The sequence below is a fragment of the Meles meles genome, chromosome X (genome assembly GCF_922984935.1).
Source record: "Meles meles chromosome X, mMelMel3.1 paternal haplotype, whole genome shotgun sequence".
Lineage (NCBI taxonomy): Eukaryota > Metazoa > Chordata > Mammalia > Carnivora > Mustelidae > Meles > Meles meles.
In genome coordinates, this window is record NC_060087.1 from 109445520 (window position 1) to 109462061 (window position 16542).

Genomic DNA, 16542 nt, shown 5'->3' on the forward strand with positions numbered 1-16542 from the left:
CCCCCCACCCCGGTTGCTCTCTCTCTCTCTTTCTATGTCGAACAAATAAAATAATATATTAAAAAATAAACAAATGAGCTAAGGAGTAAAAAGGGGAGAGAGACAAACCAAGAAACAAACTCTTTACTATAGAGAATAAACTTATGGTTACAAGAAAGGATGATGGTTGGGGGGTAGATGTGTTAAATGGGCGATGGGTATTAAGGATTGCACTTGCTGTGTTGAGCACCAGGTAATGTATGAAACTGTTGAATCTCTATATTGTATACCTGAAACTAATATAACACTGTATGTTAACTAACTGCATTTAAAATAAAACCTTAAAAGAAAAAGAATGCATTCTATAGAGGAGTTCACAATTCAAAAAGATACACATACACTGCCAACTTTATTGTGATATGTGGAATAATATAGAAATGCACATTGTAAAATGGGAAAATAAAGAATGGAGCAAATGTTTCACTAGGCTAAAATTTGAATAATAATTTGGTGAATGTATTGAGGGTGAAGAAATGTGTACACTTAAGTGCATGGAGGAAGGATCGTTCATACAGAAAATGTCAAATAGTATGTTATGGTCATAACATTGTGAAGTAATCAGGAGGAAAGCTATAGGAGTTGATTTTAAAGTTACAGGACCATATCCTGAATGACTTTTTTATGTGTTGAAGAAGACTTTATCCTATTGTAAGTCTGGAGCTTTTGAATAATTTTAAGTACTATTGATTATGATTAAATTAGCAGAAACTAAAAATGGATTGAAGAAGGAATTTCTGGATAGGGAAGGGCAAGAAGGGCAAGAAGTACCAGAGTAGGGGACTTCATTTCACCTGGTCCCTCATATTTAGCTGGATATCTACCAAGCCATTCTGAACACACACAAATTCAACCTGAGATGTAAGAAGAATTATCTGTATTTCTACAAGCAGAGAAATGACTACTTTTGCAAAGTAGGAGGTGTAGAAGCTTGAATCTTTGGGGGAAATATCAGAAGACAAATGAAGGAGGAGGGAGCCTTCATAAGCTCAACACTGGAAAGTGATAAAACTTCTGACCAAAAAATTGGGATGCTTAGAAATCTGCTCAAGGTTCTAGGAGTCTCAGAAAGAATGGGGGACCCTGAACCAATAGAGTGCCCAAGCAGTGGAGTGGGGAGACTTCTTATGGTCAGAGAGCCCAGAAGGGACTCTGACTTCCAGTCACCCTAATCAGACCAAACCCTAATCCATGAACTGGGCCAGTATGGAAACCACTCTCTGTCTGACTACCCTGGAAAGTACTAGAAGGTGCAGGTTGTTTAATATAAAGATATAAAAAGGCTTGCACCCATGACAGGGCAACAGCTTTCAGGGTGGTGTGGCCCATGAAAGGACACTGGGGTGGCACGCAGCTGTGAACAGAGAGCTGCAGAAAGGGGTATACACATGAGCCCAAGGCCTTGCAATTGCAAAGTCACAAAGTGCAGAGATGTTTGCGGGTACCCATAACTTCCGAAGGAAAGGAACAGTGGGTGGAAGACACCAAATTCGGTAATTTGGCACACAGAGAGGCCTCATGCATGACTGGACAACAGCTCTTGAGGCGGTGTGACCAATAAAGGGACACTAGGGAAGCACCCAGAATGACCTGCGAGTGCAGAAGAAGGTGATCATGTGAGCCCACAACTGCTCACAATTGCAAACTCGCAAAACACAAAGACATTTGTGGCCCACTGGAACTCCCCGACGAGGGTGGCAGTGGGTGTGAATAGTGCAAATCTGTGGAGTTTGGTACACAAAGAAATGAAGACAGTTTGACCTGGAGGGTTTATTTATGAAAGTGGACTGTGACCTTGTGGATCTGGGCCAGAGATTTCTGCACGACATATTTGCTCTGACCCTCTAAAGAGAAGCAGAAAGCTGCCAGGGAACAAAATCCACAGAGAAAACCAGCTCATGTTAAGCCCATCCCCTGATAAGCGGAGGGGCAATTCCACTCAAGCAAGGACACCTAAGAAGACTAGCAGCAGGCTCCTCCCCCCAGAGGTCATACTGAAAGAACATGTGAATGATAAGCTTATTTCCCACAGGACTATAAAATTCCAGCTCCAGGGGAAAATAATATATAGTGCTCCAGGTGTTCCCTCATGATTTACTTATTCTTCTAGTGAAAATTGTTTCTTTTTCTTTCTTTCTTTCTCTTTCTATATTTCTTCCTTTCTTTCTCTTTACTCTGTTCCCATTTTTTAAAGAAATTCTTATTCTTGGGGTGCCTGGGTGGCTCAGTGGGTTAAAGCCTCTGCCTTTGGCTCAGGTCATGATCCCAGAGTCCTGGGATTGAGCCCCGCATCGGGCTCTCTGCTTAGCGGGGAGCCTGCTTCCTCCTCTCTCTTTTCTCCGCCTGTCAAATTAATAAATAAAATAAATAAATAAATAAAATATTTTAAAAAATTCTTATTCTCAACTTACGTTTTTAAGTCACTTTTTAGCTTTTTTTTCACATCTATGCTTTATAGATTTATGCCCCATACCAATCCATTTTTCACTCTGTTCAATTTTATCTTGGTATTTGTATATATAAGTTCTGATTTATTTTCAATTTTGGGATATACTGTATTCTAACACAGAGACAAAAAAATCAAACAGGAACAGGCAGATCCTGTTTTGTCCACCCTGGGAAATTATAATCTCTACCCCTGCAACACCCTTTTTTATTGTTTTGGATCATCTTGGCTTTGAAGGGATATCTGTAGTAGATTCTAACTCATTGGATTTTTCCTAGAGTGCATTTTGCTCAGCTTGTGGTTGATATTTTGAACTCTGTTCATTCGCTCAATCATCCCTCGACAGAATGACTGGGGTAATAACTCTTAACAAAGAAAAGAACCTGAAACAATGTCCTCTGCCACAGAACTAATGTATATGTATATAATTAAGATGTCAGAGGTAGAATTCAAGAAAACAATCATAAAGTCAATAACTAGGCTTGAATAAAGCACTAGTGACAATATAGAATCTCTAAAGGCATAAATGAGATCTAATAAGACCAAACTTAAAAATGCTATTGGGGCGGGGCGCCTGGGTGGCTCAGTGGGTTAAAGTCTCTGCCTTCAGCTCACATCATGATCCCAGGGTCCTGGGATCGAGCCCCGCATCAGGCTCTCTGCTCAGCAGGAAGCCTGCTTCCCTTCCTCTCTATCTGCCTGCCTCTCTGCCTACTTGTGATCTCTGTCTGTCAAATAAATAAATAAAAATCTTTTTAAAAATATGCTATGAATGAGATGCAGTTTAAATGGGATACTCCAACAGCCAGGGTAAATGAGGCAGAAGAGTGAATCAGTGATATAGAAGATAATCTGATGGAAAACAAGAAAGTCGAGGAAAACAGATACAGCTAGTAGCCCACAAAAATAGACTTAGTAAATTTAATGATGCCATGAAATGTTCCAATGTCAGAATTATTGGGATCTCCAAGGAGATGGAAAGAGAGAACTAGAAGGTATATTTGAGCAAATCATAGCTGAGAACCCAATAGTTCATTTTTACTTTTGTTCCCTTGCCTTTGAAGATGTGTCTAGCAAGAAGTTGCTGTGGACAACAGCAAAGAGGTTTCTGCCTGTATCCTCCTCTAGGATTTTGATGGATCTCTGTCCCACATTTAGGTCTTTCATCCACTTCAAATTTTTTTGTGTGCATATAGTGTAAGAAAGTGGTACAGTATCATTCTTCTGCCTGTGGCTGTCCAATTCTCCCATCATCATTTGTTGAAGAGACTCTTTTTTCCATTACATATTCTTTCCTGTTTTGTCAAAGATTAGTTGGCCATGGAGCTGATAGTCCATTTCTGCATTCTCTATTCTGTTCCATTGATCAGTTCATCAGTATTTGTGCCACTACAATGTTGTCTTGATGATTACATTTTTGTAATATAGCTTGAAATATAGAATTGTGATGCCTTCAGCTTTGATTTTCTTCTTCAACATTACTTTGACTATTCAGAAGTCCTAAGTGTTTTCTACTGAGAACATCATATAAACTCTGAATAGAAATAGTTTGACTTTTTACATTCCAGCCTGAGTGCCTTTGCTTTATTCTTATTAACAAATTATCCTGGCTAGAACCTCCAGTAAAATATTGAAGAGATTTGGGAGCAGATGTCATCCTTATCATATCCCTGATTTTAGGAGGTATGTTTTTAGTCTTTTACCATTGAGTATAACGTTAACAGTGAATTTTTCCTATATGTTCCTTTTCAGGTTCAGGAGATTCCCTTCTGTTACTATTTATTATTTTTATCATGAAGGGATACTGAATTTTGAAAAAAAAATCTGTGTATTGAATTTATTGTGATGGTTATGTGGTTTTCATTCTTTTTTACATAACTATGTTGTATTATATTATTTGATTTTCACATATCAAACCAACATTACATTGCTTGCATACCACCAATATAAGCTTCTGAATATGTTGCTGGGTTCAATTTGCTAGTATTTTATTGAGGATTTTTGCATTTATAAATGTAAGGAATATTGAGTGGTCTGTACACTTAATTTTTTTGATACCTTTGTCTCATTTTGATATCAGGGTACATATTGACCTCACAGAATATGTTGAAAAATATTCTCACCTCTTCTTTTTTTTTCAAAGAGTTTCTGAAGAATTGATATTATTTTTTCTTTACATGTTTGGTAGAATTAACCAGTGACACCAACTGGAACCGCAGTTTTTGTTGGAAGCTTATTTTTTTCCACTAATTTAATGTCTCAGTTTGTGGTAGGTTTTTCTAGACTTTTTTTTCTTTTCGAATAATTTTTGGTAGTTTTTGACCCTCTAGGAATTTATGCATTTTAACTAAATTACCTAGTAAATTGGCACACTGTTGTTCATAATATTTCTTTATAATCCTTACTGGTTCTGTAAAATCAGTAGTAATGTTCCCAATTTCATGTCTCATTTTAGCAATTTGAATCTTTTACCATTTTTGCCTAGTCATTTTGCTAAAAGTGTATCTTTTTATCTTTCCAAAGGAACAATTTTTGCTGTGTTGATTTTCACTATTTGGAGAGTTCAATACATTACATTTAATATAAATATTGGCAAGTTAAAACTTACCTCTGCTTTTTACAATTTGTTTTCAAAGTATCATTTCATTTTTATTTCTCACTTTCTCCATTATTGCCTTATTTGGTGTTAAATAGATTTTGTTGTTGTTGTTGTTGTATCACTTTGATTCCCTTGACATTCCTTTAATTACATATTACTAAGTTATTTTCTTAGTAGTTACCCAGGGGATTATAATTATCATTTAAGTTCACATCAGCCTTGTTTGAATTTATGACAATTAATCTCAATAGTATGCAAGACCTTTTATTGTATATGGATTTTTCAACTTCTCTTTGTCCTTCCACTACCACAAAAGATTACCTTCTTATGAATTGAGTATCAATTTACATATTGATAAATATTATTTTATATAATTGTCTTTTAAATTAGACAGGCAAAAACACAAACAGGGAAGCCTTGTGGCTCAGTTGGTTATGCATCGGCTCTGGTCATGATCCCAAGGTCCTGGGATTGGGGACCTACTTTGGGTTCTTTGATCATCAGAGAGTTGGCTTCTCCCCCTTCTGCTGCTGCTGAGCTTCTTGTGTTCTCTCTCTCTCTCAGTTTGTCAAATAAATAAAGTAAAATACAAACAAAAACTGTATATATATATATATATATATTTTGTGTGTGTGTGTATTTACCCTCACTTTAATATTTACCTTAACTGGTATTTTGTGTGTTTGTTTTGTTTTAAGAATTTAAATTACCATCTTCTCATTTCAGCATGAAGTATTCCATATATGATTTCTCATAGGTCAAATCAGCTAGCAACAAACTCTCCAATTTTTTTTAATCTGGAGTTTTAATTACTCCTTTGTTTTTGAAGGATTGTTTTGTGCATATATATCTATCTATATAGATAGATATATATAATTATTAGTTGCCATTATTTTTCTTCAGCACTTTAAGTGGACCATCTACTATATTCTGTCCTCAATGGTTTCTGAGGAGAAATCAGCTATTTTATTGATGATCCTTTGTAGAAGGTGAGTTGTTTCTTTCTTGCTGCTTTCAAGATTCTTTTTTTTTTCCATTTTATTTATTTTTTCAGCGTAACAGTATTCATTGTTTCTGCACAACACCCAGTGGGCCATGCAATACGTGCCCTCCACATTACCCACCACCTGTTCCCCCAACATCCCACAACTGACCCTTCAAAACCCTCAGGTTGTTTTTCAGAGTCCATAGTCTCTTATGGTTCGCCTCCCCTTCCAATTTTTTTTTTAAAAACATATAATGTATTTTTATCCCCAGGGGTACAGGTCTGTGAATCGCCAGGTTTACACACTTCACAGCACTCACGATAGCACTTACCCTCCCCAATGTCCATAGCCCACTCCCCCTCTCCCAATCCCACCACCCCCAGCAACCCCCAGTTTGTTTTGTGAGATTAAGAGTCATTTATGTTTTGTCTCCCAATCCCATCTTGTTTCATTTATTCTTCTCCTATCCCCCTAACCCCCCATGTTGCTTCTCCATGTCCTCATATCAGGGAGATCATATGATAGTTGTCTTTCTCCAATTGACTTATTTCACTAAGCATGAAACGCTCTAGTTCCATGCACGTTGTCGCAAATGGCAAGATTTCATTTCTTTTGATGGCTGCATAGTATTCCATTGTGTATATATACCACATCTTCTTGATCCATTCATCTGTTGATGGACATCTAGGTTCTTTCCATAGTTTGGCTATTGTAGACATTGCTGCTATAAACATTCGGGTACACGTGCCCCTTTGGATCACTATGTTTGTATCTTTAGGGTAAATACCCAGTAGTGCAATTGCTGGGTCATAGGGTAGTTCTATTTTCAACATTTTGAGGAACCTCCATGCTGTTTTCCAGAGTGGTTGCACCAGCTTGCATTCCCACCAACAGTGGAGGAGGGTTCCCCTTTCTCCACATCCTCTCCCGCATCTGTCATTTCCTGACTTGTTAATTTTAGCCATTCTGACTGGTGTGAGGTGATATCTCATTGTGGTTTTGATTTGTATTTCCCTGATGCCGAGTGACGTGGAGCACTTTTTCATGTGTCTGTTGGCCATCTGGATGTCTTCTTTGCAGAAATGTCAGTTCATGTCCTCTGCCCATTTCTTGATTGGATTGTTTGTTCTTTGGGTGTTGAGTTTGCTAAGTTCCTTATAGATTTTGGATACAAGCCCTTTGTCTGATATGTCGTTTGCAAATATCTTCTCCCATTCTGTCAGTTGTCTTTTGGTTTTGTTAACTGTTTCCTTTGCTGTGCAAAAGCTTTGGATCTTGATGAAATCCCAATAGTTCATTTTTGCCCTTGCTTCCCTTGCCTTTGCCATTGTTCCTAGGAAGATGTTGTTACGGCTGAGGTCGAAGAGGTTGCTGCCGGCATTCTTCTCAAGGATTTTGATGGATTCCTTTCTCACATTGAGGTCCTTCATCCAAATCGAGTCTATTTTCGTGTGTGGTGTAAGGAAGTGGTCCAATATCATTTTTCTGCATGTGGCTGTCCAATTTTCCCAGCACCATTTATTGAAGAGGCTGTCTTTTTTCCATTGGACATTCTTTCCTGCTTTGTCGAAGATTAGTTGACCATAGAGTTGAGGGTCGATTTCTGGGCTCTCTATTCTGTTCCACTGATCTATGTGTCTGTTTTTGTGCCAGTACCATGCTGTCTTGATGATGACAGCTTTGTAATAGAGCTTGAAGTCCGGAATTGTGATGCCACCAACTTTGGTTTTCTTTTTCAATATTCCTTTGGCTATTTGAGGTCTTTTCTGGTTCCATATAAATTTTAGGATTATTTGTTCCATTTCTTTGAAAAAAATGGATGGTATTTTGATAGGGATTGCATTAAATGTGTAGATTGCTTTAGGTAGAATGGACATTTTCACAATATTTATTCTTCCAATCCAGGAGCATGGAACATTTTCCCATTTCTTTGTGTCTTCCTCAATTTCTTTCATGAGTACTTTATAATTTTCTGTGTATAGATTCTTAGCCTCTTTGGTTAGGTTTATTCCTAGGTATCTTATAGTTTTGGGGACAATCGTAAATGGGATTGACTCCTTAATTTCTCTTTCTTCTGTCTTGTTGTTGGTGTACAGAAATCCAACTGATTTCTGTGCATTGATTTTACACCCTGACACTTTACTGAATTCCTGTACAAGTTCTAGAAGTTTTGGAGTGGAGTCTTTTGCATTTTCCACATATAGTATCATATCATCTGCGAAGAGTGATAGTTTGACTTCTTCTTTGCCAATTTGGATGCCTTTAATTTCTTTTTGTTATCTGATTGCTGAGGCTAGGTCTTCTAGTACTATGTTGAATAGCAGTGGTGATAATGGACATCCCTGCCGTGTTCCTGACCTTAGCGGAAAAGCTTTCAGTTTTTCTCCATTGAGAAGGATATTTGCGGTGGGTTTTTCATAGATGGCTTTGATAATATTGAGGTATGTGCCCTCTATCCCTACACTTTGAAGAGTTTTGATCAGGAATGGATGCTGTACTTTGTCAAATGGTTTTCAGCATCTATTGAGAGTATCATATGGTTCTTGTTCTTTCTTTTATTAATGTGTTCTATCACATTGATTGATTTGCGGATGTTGAACCAACCCTGCAGCCCTGGAATAAATCCCACTTGATCGTGGTGAGTAATCCTTTTAATGTACTGTTGAATCCTATTGGCTAGTATTTTGGCGAGAATTTTTGCGTCTGTGTTCATCAAGGATATTGGTCTGTAGTTCTCATTTTTGGTGGGATCCTTGTCTGGTTTCGGGATCAAGGTGATGCTGGCCTCATAAAATGAGTTTGGGAGTTTTCCTTCCATTTCTAATTTTTGGAACAGTTTCAGGAGAATAGGAATGAGTTCTTCTTTAAATGTTTGGTAGAATTCCCCTGGGAAGCCGTCTGGCCCTGGGCTTTTGTTTGTTTGGAGATTTTGGATGACTGTTTCAATCTCCTTACTGGTTATGGGCCTGTTCAGGTTTTCTGTTTCTTCCTGGTTCAGTTGTGGTAGTTTATATGTCTCTAGGAATGCATCCATTTCTTCCAGATTGTCCAATTTGTTGGCGTAGAGTTGCTCATAGTATGTTCTTATAATTCTCTGTATTTCTTTGGTGTTAGTTGTGATCTCTCCTCTTTCATTCATGATTTTATTTATTTGGGTCCTTTCTCTTTTCTTTCTGATGAGTCTGGCCAAGGATTTATCAATCTTATTGATTCTTTCAAAGAACCAGCTCCTAGTTTCATTGATTTTTTTCTATTGATTTTATGGTTTCTATTTCATTGATTTCTGCTCTGATCTTTATGATTTCTCTTCTCCTGCTGGGTTTAGGGTTTCTTTCTTGTTCTTTCTCCAGCTCCTTTACGTGTAGGGTTAGGTTGTGTACTTGAGACCTTTCTTGTTTCTTGAGAAAGGCTTGTACCTCTATATATTTTCCTCTCAGGACTGCCTTTGCTGTGTCCCACAGATTTGGAACCGTTGTGTTTTCATTATCATTTGTTTCCATGAATTTTTTCAATTCTTCTTTAATTTCCTGGTTGACCCATTCATTCTTTAGAAGGATGCTGTTTAGTCTCCATGTATTTGGGTTCTTTCCAGCTTTACTCTTGTGATTGAGTTCTAGCTTCAGAGCATTATGGTCTGAAAATATGCAGGGAATGATCCTAATCTTTTGATACCAGTTGAGACCTGATTTGTGACCCAGGATGTGATCTATTCTGGAGAAGGTTCCATGTGCACTAGAGAAGAATGTGTATTCTGTTACTTTGGGATGAAAGGTTCTGAATATATCTGTGATGTCCATCTGGTCCAGTGTGTCATTTAAGGCCTTTATTTCCTTGTTTATCTTTTGCTTGGATGATCTGTCCATTTCAGTGAGGGGAGTGTTAAAGTCCCCTACTATTATTGTATTATTATTGAGTGTTTCTTTGATTTTGTTATTAATTGGTTGATATAGTTGGCTGCTCCCACGTTAGGGGCATAGATACTTAAAATTGTTAGATCTTCTTGTTGGACAGACCCTTTGAGTAGGATATAGTGTCCTTCCTCATCTCTTATTATAGTCTTTGGCTTAAAATCTAATTGATCTGATATAAGGATTGCCACCCCAGCTTTCTTCTGATGCCCATTAGCATGGTAAATTGTTTTCCACCCCCTCACTTTAAATCTGGAGGTGTCTTCGCGTCTAAAATGAGTTTCTTGTAGGCAACATACTGATGGGTTTTGTTTTTTTATCCATTCTGATACCCTGTGTCTTTTGGTTGGGGCATTTAGCCCATTAACATTCAGGGTAACTATTGAGAGATATGAATTTAGTGCCATTATTAGTCTGTAAGGTGACTGTTACTGTATATCGTCTCTGTACCTTTCTGATCTACTACTTTTAGGCTCTCTCTTTGCTTAGAGGACCCCTTTCAATATTTCCTGGAGACCTGGTTTGGTGTTTGCAAATTCTTTCAGTTTTTGTTTGTCCTGGAAGCTTTTGATCTCTCCTTCTATTTTCAATGATAGCCTAGCTGGATAGAGTATTCTTGGCTGCATGTTTTTCTCGTTTAGTGCTCTGAATATATCATGCCAGGTCTTTCTGGCCTGCCAGATCTCTGTGGATCAGTCTGCTGCCAATCTAATATATTTACCATTGTATGTTATAGACTTCTTTTCTCGGGCTGCTTTCAGGATTTTCTCTTTGTCACTAAGACTTGTAAATTTTACTATTAGGTGACGGGGTGTGGACCTATTCTTGTTGACTTTGAGGGGGGTTCTCTGCATCTCCTGGATTTTGATGCTTGTTCCCTTTGCCATGTTAGGGAAATTCTCTCCAATGATTCTCTCCAATAGACCTTCTGCTCCCCTCTCTGTTTCTTCTTCTTCTGGAATCCCAGTTATTCTAATGTTGTTTCGTCTTATGGTGTCACTTGTCTCTCGAATTCTCGCTCATGGTCCAGTAGCTGTTTGTCCCTCTTTTTTATTTATTTATTTATTTATTTATTTATTTATTTGACAGAGAGAGATCACAAGTAGGCAGAGAGGAAGGCAGAGAGCGTGAGAGGGAAGCAGGCTCCCTGCCAAGCAGAGAGCCCGATGCGGGACTTGATCCCAGGACCCTGAGATCATGACCTGAGCCGAAGGCTGCAGCTTAAACCACTGAGCCACCCAGGCGCCCCTGTTGGTCCCTCTTTTGTTTGGCTTCTTTATTCTCTGTCATTTGGTTTTCTATATCACTAATTCTTTCTTCTGCCTCATTTATCCTAGCAGTGAAAGCCTCCATTTTTGATTGCACCTCATTAATAGCTTTTTGGATTTCAACTTGGTTAGATTTTAGTTCTTTAATTTCTCCAGAAAGGGCTTTAATATCTCCAGAGAGGGTTTCTCTAGTATCTTCCATGACTTTTTCGAGCCCAGCTAGAATGTTCAGAATCGTCATTCTGAACTCTTGATCTGACATATTACCAATGTCTGTGTTGATTAGGTCCCTAGCCTTTGGTACTGTTTCTTGTTCTTTTGTTTGTGGTTATTTTTTCCACCTTGTCATTTTGTCCAGATAAGAGGATATGAAGGATCAAATAAAATATTAAAAGGGTGGCAAAGACCCCAGAAAAATGTGCTGTAACCAAATCAGAAGAGACCCCTAATTGTGGGGGGAGATAGGGGATAAAAACAGGTTCTGAAAAAAAAAAGAAAAAAATTTAAAAAATAAAACAAATAAAGAAAAAATATAAAAAAGAAAGAAAAAATATATATATTTAGATAAACTAGTCAAAAAAGGTTAAAAAAGAAAAGGGTAAAAGTTTTAAAAAATTTAGCCGAAGAAGAAAAAAGAAAAAAGAAAAAAAATTGAAAAAAGAAAAAAAAATTGAAGTAGCCACAAGACTAAAGAATCATGGGGAGAAAGCCATGAGTTCTGTGCTTTGCTTTCTCCTTCTCTGGAATTGCGCTGCTTTCTTAGGAATTTAACCTACTTTACTTGATAGATGAACTTCGTCCTTGCTGGATATTTTGTTGATCTTCTGGGGGAGGGGCCTGTTGTAGTGACTCTCAAGTGTCTTTGCCCGAGGCGGGATTGCACCGCCCTTACTGGCAGCCGGACTAAGTAATCGGCTCGGGTTCGCTTTTGGGAGCATCTGTTCCCTGAACGCTTTCCGTAGAGTCCCGGAGGACGGGAATGAAAATGGCGGCCTCCTAGTCTCTGGCCCGGAGGAGCCAAGAGCCTGGGGCCCCACTCCTCAGTGCGCCCCCAGAGGACAGCACCCAATCACTCCTGTATCCCCAGCCTCCAGCCGCGATCCGAGCTCATCCAGCCCGCGACCAGTTCAAGGTAACCCCGAGCTGAGAGTTCAGTCCTCGGCTCTGTCTCTGCAGCCGGCTTCTCCGTTCTAATACCTGCGAGCTCTCCGACACTCTGACACCCCCGATCCTTCTGTGACCCTGCGGGACCTGGGGCCACGCTGACCCCGTGTGGGCTTCACCCTGGTTTAGCCTCTGGAGCAATGTCCCTCAGTGAAACAGACTTTTAAAAGTCCCGATTTTGTGCTCTGTTGGCTCCGCTGCTTGCCGAGAGCCGGCCCCTCCCCCCGCGGTCTATCTTCCCGTCGTTTTAGATTCACTTCTCCGCCAGTCCTACCTTTCAGAAAGTGGTTGATTTTCTGTTTCTAGAGTTGCTGTTCTTCTCTTCGATCTCCCGTTGGATTTGTAGGTGTTTGCAATGTTTAGATAAGCTATTGAGCTGATCTCCTGCTACCTGATGTAGTCTCAGGCTGCTACTTCTCCGCCATCTTGACTCCTCCCCCTGCTTTCAAGATTCTTTCTTTGTTTTTGATGTTTGACAGATTATGATTTGTCTAAATGTAGATCGTTTTTCTTTTTTAAGAGCAAACCAAATTATATTATCATTTACAAATTTGATTACATCCAATTTTGTTGGCATTAAAATTTGAGGTATTTTAAATTTGAAATGATAAACCAAGTGACAAACCAAATTTAAAATTCAGTACTGCATTAGTAAACTGTTTACATTTGGATCTTCACCTTGATATCAGATAGCTGTTTCTTTATAAACAATCTCAGTACCTTTTGCAAATAAATTTTTCTTCCATATGTCTTACTTAACACACTTAAAATTTCTTCATTGTCTAATACAAAAGACAGGATTTAGTAGGGAAAAATATATACTTTATAAAAAAACTATAATGTACCTGTCAAGTGTGAACAATATATACATAATGCATGGTATATAGTATTTACAGAGTATAAAATATAATATAAGTTGTTTGCAGTTTTTTAAACTCATCTTTTGCCCATGTATGTTACAAGACAAATTTCCATTTCTGTATTGATTTTCTGTTCAGGAGTGAAGGGATTTTTTAAAAAGCTATGTTTTACATATATACTTCAATCTGAGATCTAAGTTTGAGCTTTTAGGAAAGACTTCTTTTCTTTCTTTTCATCTTTTTTTTTTTTTTAGAGATGTATTTATTTTATAGAGCAGCAGAGGGTCCCAGGGAGAGGGAGTCTGGAGCAGTGCTGGACCCAGACTGATCTCATCACTCTGATATCAGTGGAAACCAAGAGTCAGATGCTTAACTGACTGCCCCCAGGTGTCCCAGGTGAGCCTTTAAGTGTACTGACATTAACTTGCATTCGTTGTTGGACTTTCACTAGTGCTTCCCATACAGTGACTAGGAGGCTTTGGAAGAACAGAGGAGGAGGTGGGTCACTAAATTTTGCCCAACCTTAATTTTTCTTTTGGTTCACTTCAGTTAGAAATGCTGATGTTCTCAAATGTATATTTGCAATGTTTTCAGTATTTTTTTTTCCTGGTTCTGAATTATATTGGTTGAAACAGAATCCTGCCAAAAGTTATTTTCATTTCTTCTTGCAGAGGTAATCTTGGTTAGTGATAAATTTTATTTACTTTTCTATCTTTGGTTGTTCACACAAATATGTACTCTGAACAAGCTGGCTGTGGTGAATGACAATTTTCTCCGTTTTCTCATCTTTGATTTTAAAACTTCTCCTTTGAACAAGGTTGGGCCAGGCACCACCAGAAGCAGGGAAAGGACTTGTTTCCTCAGTTTGGGTTGTGGCTGCAGGACCCTGGGATGGGGGGAGGATGAAGATTAATGGCCTGGTCCAGGACTTCTTGTGCTCTGCTCACCACAGTCTCAGAACTTTGCCAGTCCTTGAGGTTTTTTCGGTGCTGCTGGTACTGATGTAAGCGGCTGGGCAGCAGCCCTGCCGGGCTGGCCCACACCTTCTTTCACTTCTTCTTTATTGCTTGCTTCCCGAGGGATAGCCCCTGTCCTAGCTAGACAAGTGGAGAGAGGTGATGGGGTTCAAGGCTGAGGGGTCAGTGTCTATCTCCACCCAGGAAATGAGGGAGAAAAGGGTTGGGGGCAGTACCTGGGGGTCTGGGATCTGGGATAAAGGTGGCAGGACTGTAGTCACCATCTATAAGACCCCGAATTAACCATGAGTGGAAAATCCAAGGAATACAAGGCAGCCACCCAAGACTAGTAACTACTTCTGCAGGACAGAAACGAAGGTCATAGCTCTATGAGAAAAAGTGGCTCAGCAATAAGAGAAGGATGAAGTGAAGCCAGAGATCCCAGGGCAGCGGCTGTGGCTGCTGCTAAACAGTGCAAGAACGGAGCATGCACCATTGTTTGGGCAGTCGTGGTGCAGCAAATAAATGTAGAACTTATAAAGTTTATCTTGGAATTTGTTGAATTTCTCAGATGTGTAAGCAAAAGTTTTCATCAAATTGGATTTTCTTAGCCATTATTTTATGCAAATATTATTTCTATTCTTTTGTCTCTGCTCATTCCTTCTGAGATTTCCATTATACATACTTTGATGCATTTGATGATGTTCAACAATGCTATTAGGTTCTGTTTTTCTTCTTTCTTTCTTTCTTTTTTTTTTTTTTTTACATTTTTCAGAGTGGATAACCGGCATTGACCATATTCAGTTTTTTTTGTTTTTAAGATTTTATTTATTTGACAGACAGAGATCACAAGTAGGCAGAGAGGCAGGCAGAGAGAGAGGAGGAAGCAGGCTCCCTGCGGAGCAGAGAGCCCATTGCTGGGCTCAATCCCAGGACCCTGGGATCATGACCTGAGCTGAAGGCAGAGGCTTTTTTTTTTTTTTTTTTATTTGTTTATTTACAGCATAACAGTGTTCATTGTTCTGGCATCACACCCAGTGCTCCATGCAGTACGTGACGTCCCTATTACCCACCACCTGGTTCCTCAACCTCCCCCCCCCCCCGCCCCTTCAAAACCCTCTGGTTGTTTTTCAGAGTCCATAGTCTCTCGTGGTTCATCTCCCCTTCCAGTTTCCCTCAACTCCCTCTCCTCTCCATCTCCCCATGTCCTCCATGTTCTTTGTTATGCTCCACAAATAAGTAAGACCATATGATAATTGACTCTCTCTGCTTGACTTATTTCACTCAGCATAATCTCTTCCAGTCCTGTCCATGTTGCTACAAAAGTTGGGTATTCATCCTTTCTGATGGAGGCATAATACTCCATTGTGTATATGGACCACATCTTCCTTATCCATTCATCTGTTGAAGGGCATCTTGGTTCTTTCCACAGTTTGGTGACCGTAGCCATTGCTGCAATAAACATTGGGGTACAGATGGCCCTTCTTTTCACTACATCTGTATCTGAGGGGGGAGTCAAGATGGCGGGGAAGTAGGAGGAGGCACCGGTTCAACTTGTACCCTAAAGTGAGCTGATTACCTACCAAAGAACTCCGACCACCCATGAAATCAGCCTGAGATCAGAATTATCCATGTCTGGATCTCTACAGGAGCAGAAGACGCCAGTGGCAGGTAAAGCAGACTGGGAGTGTAGGACTGATATTGGAAGATAAACAAAAGGGGGAGGGAGTCACCAGAGGTGACCGATCGGAAAGTAATACCCCAACACGAGAGTGCTCTGCCTCTGGGGACCAGCATTAACTTGGAGTCTGGTTGAAAGCACTCAAAAAACAAAGAGCAAAGGACCGCGGGGGGTAATTGTGGGAACCTGGGCAGTTAGGGTCAGGGACCTAAGTCCCTGGACCCAGGACAGCCTCCTCTGGCGCTGAGCCAGAGAGAGTGTGGTAGAGAAATCAGGTCTCAGTCCCTGAGCCGCCAGTGTGCCTGAATGCCAGCACGCCCGAGAAAGAGTGGGGTCTGGCTCCCCTGAGGGGCTGGGAGCCTGGCCAGAAGTCAATCCTGAAATGCGTGTGTCCCACGCCCTCCCTTGGGATAGGTGCTCAGAGGCGCTAGCCTGGAGCTCTGGCATCTGGAAAAACCAGACATTCCCAGCCCGGGACAGCGGGAAAATCTCAGTGTGCGATCTCTGCTTGGAACCTCTCTGGCGGTCTGGAGCTGCCTAGACAGCCACCGCTGCCCTGGTTTTGGGTACAACAAGGAGCTCCTGCATCCCCAGGGACAGTGACTCAGAACCGACTCTGCCAGCAGCTTTTGCAAAAC

The 16542-nt window shown here is 39.9% G+C and overlaps 1 pseudogene; it reads right to left on the minus strand.

Annotated features, from left to right (window-relative positions):
- Window positions 1-1167: 1167 nt before the first annotated feature.
- LOC123934745 lies at window positions 1168-14606 on the minus strand (annotated as a pseudogene).
- Between the last annotated feature and the right edge of the window lie 1936 nt (window positions 14607-16542).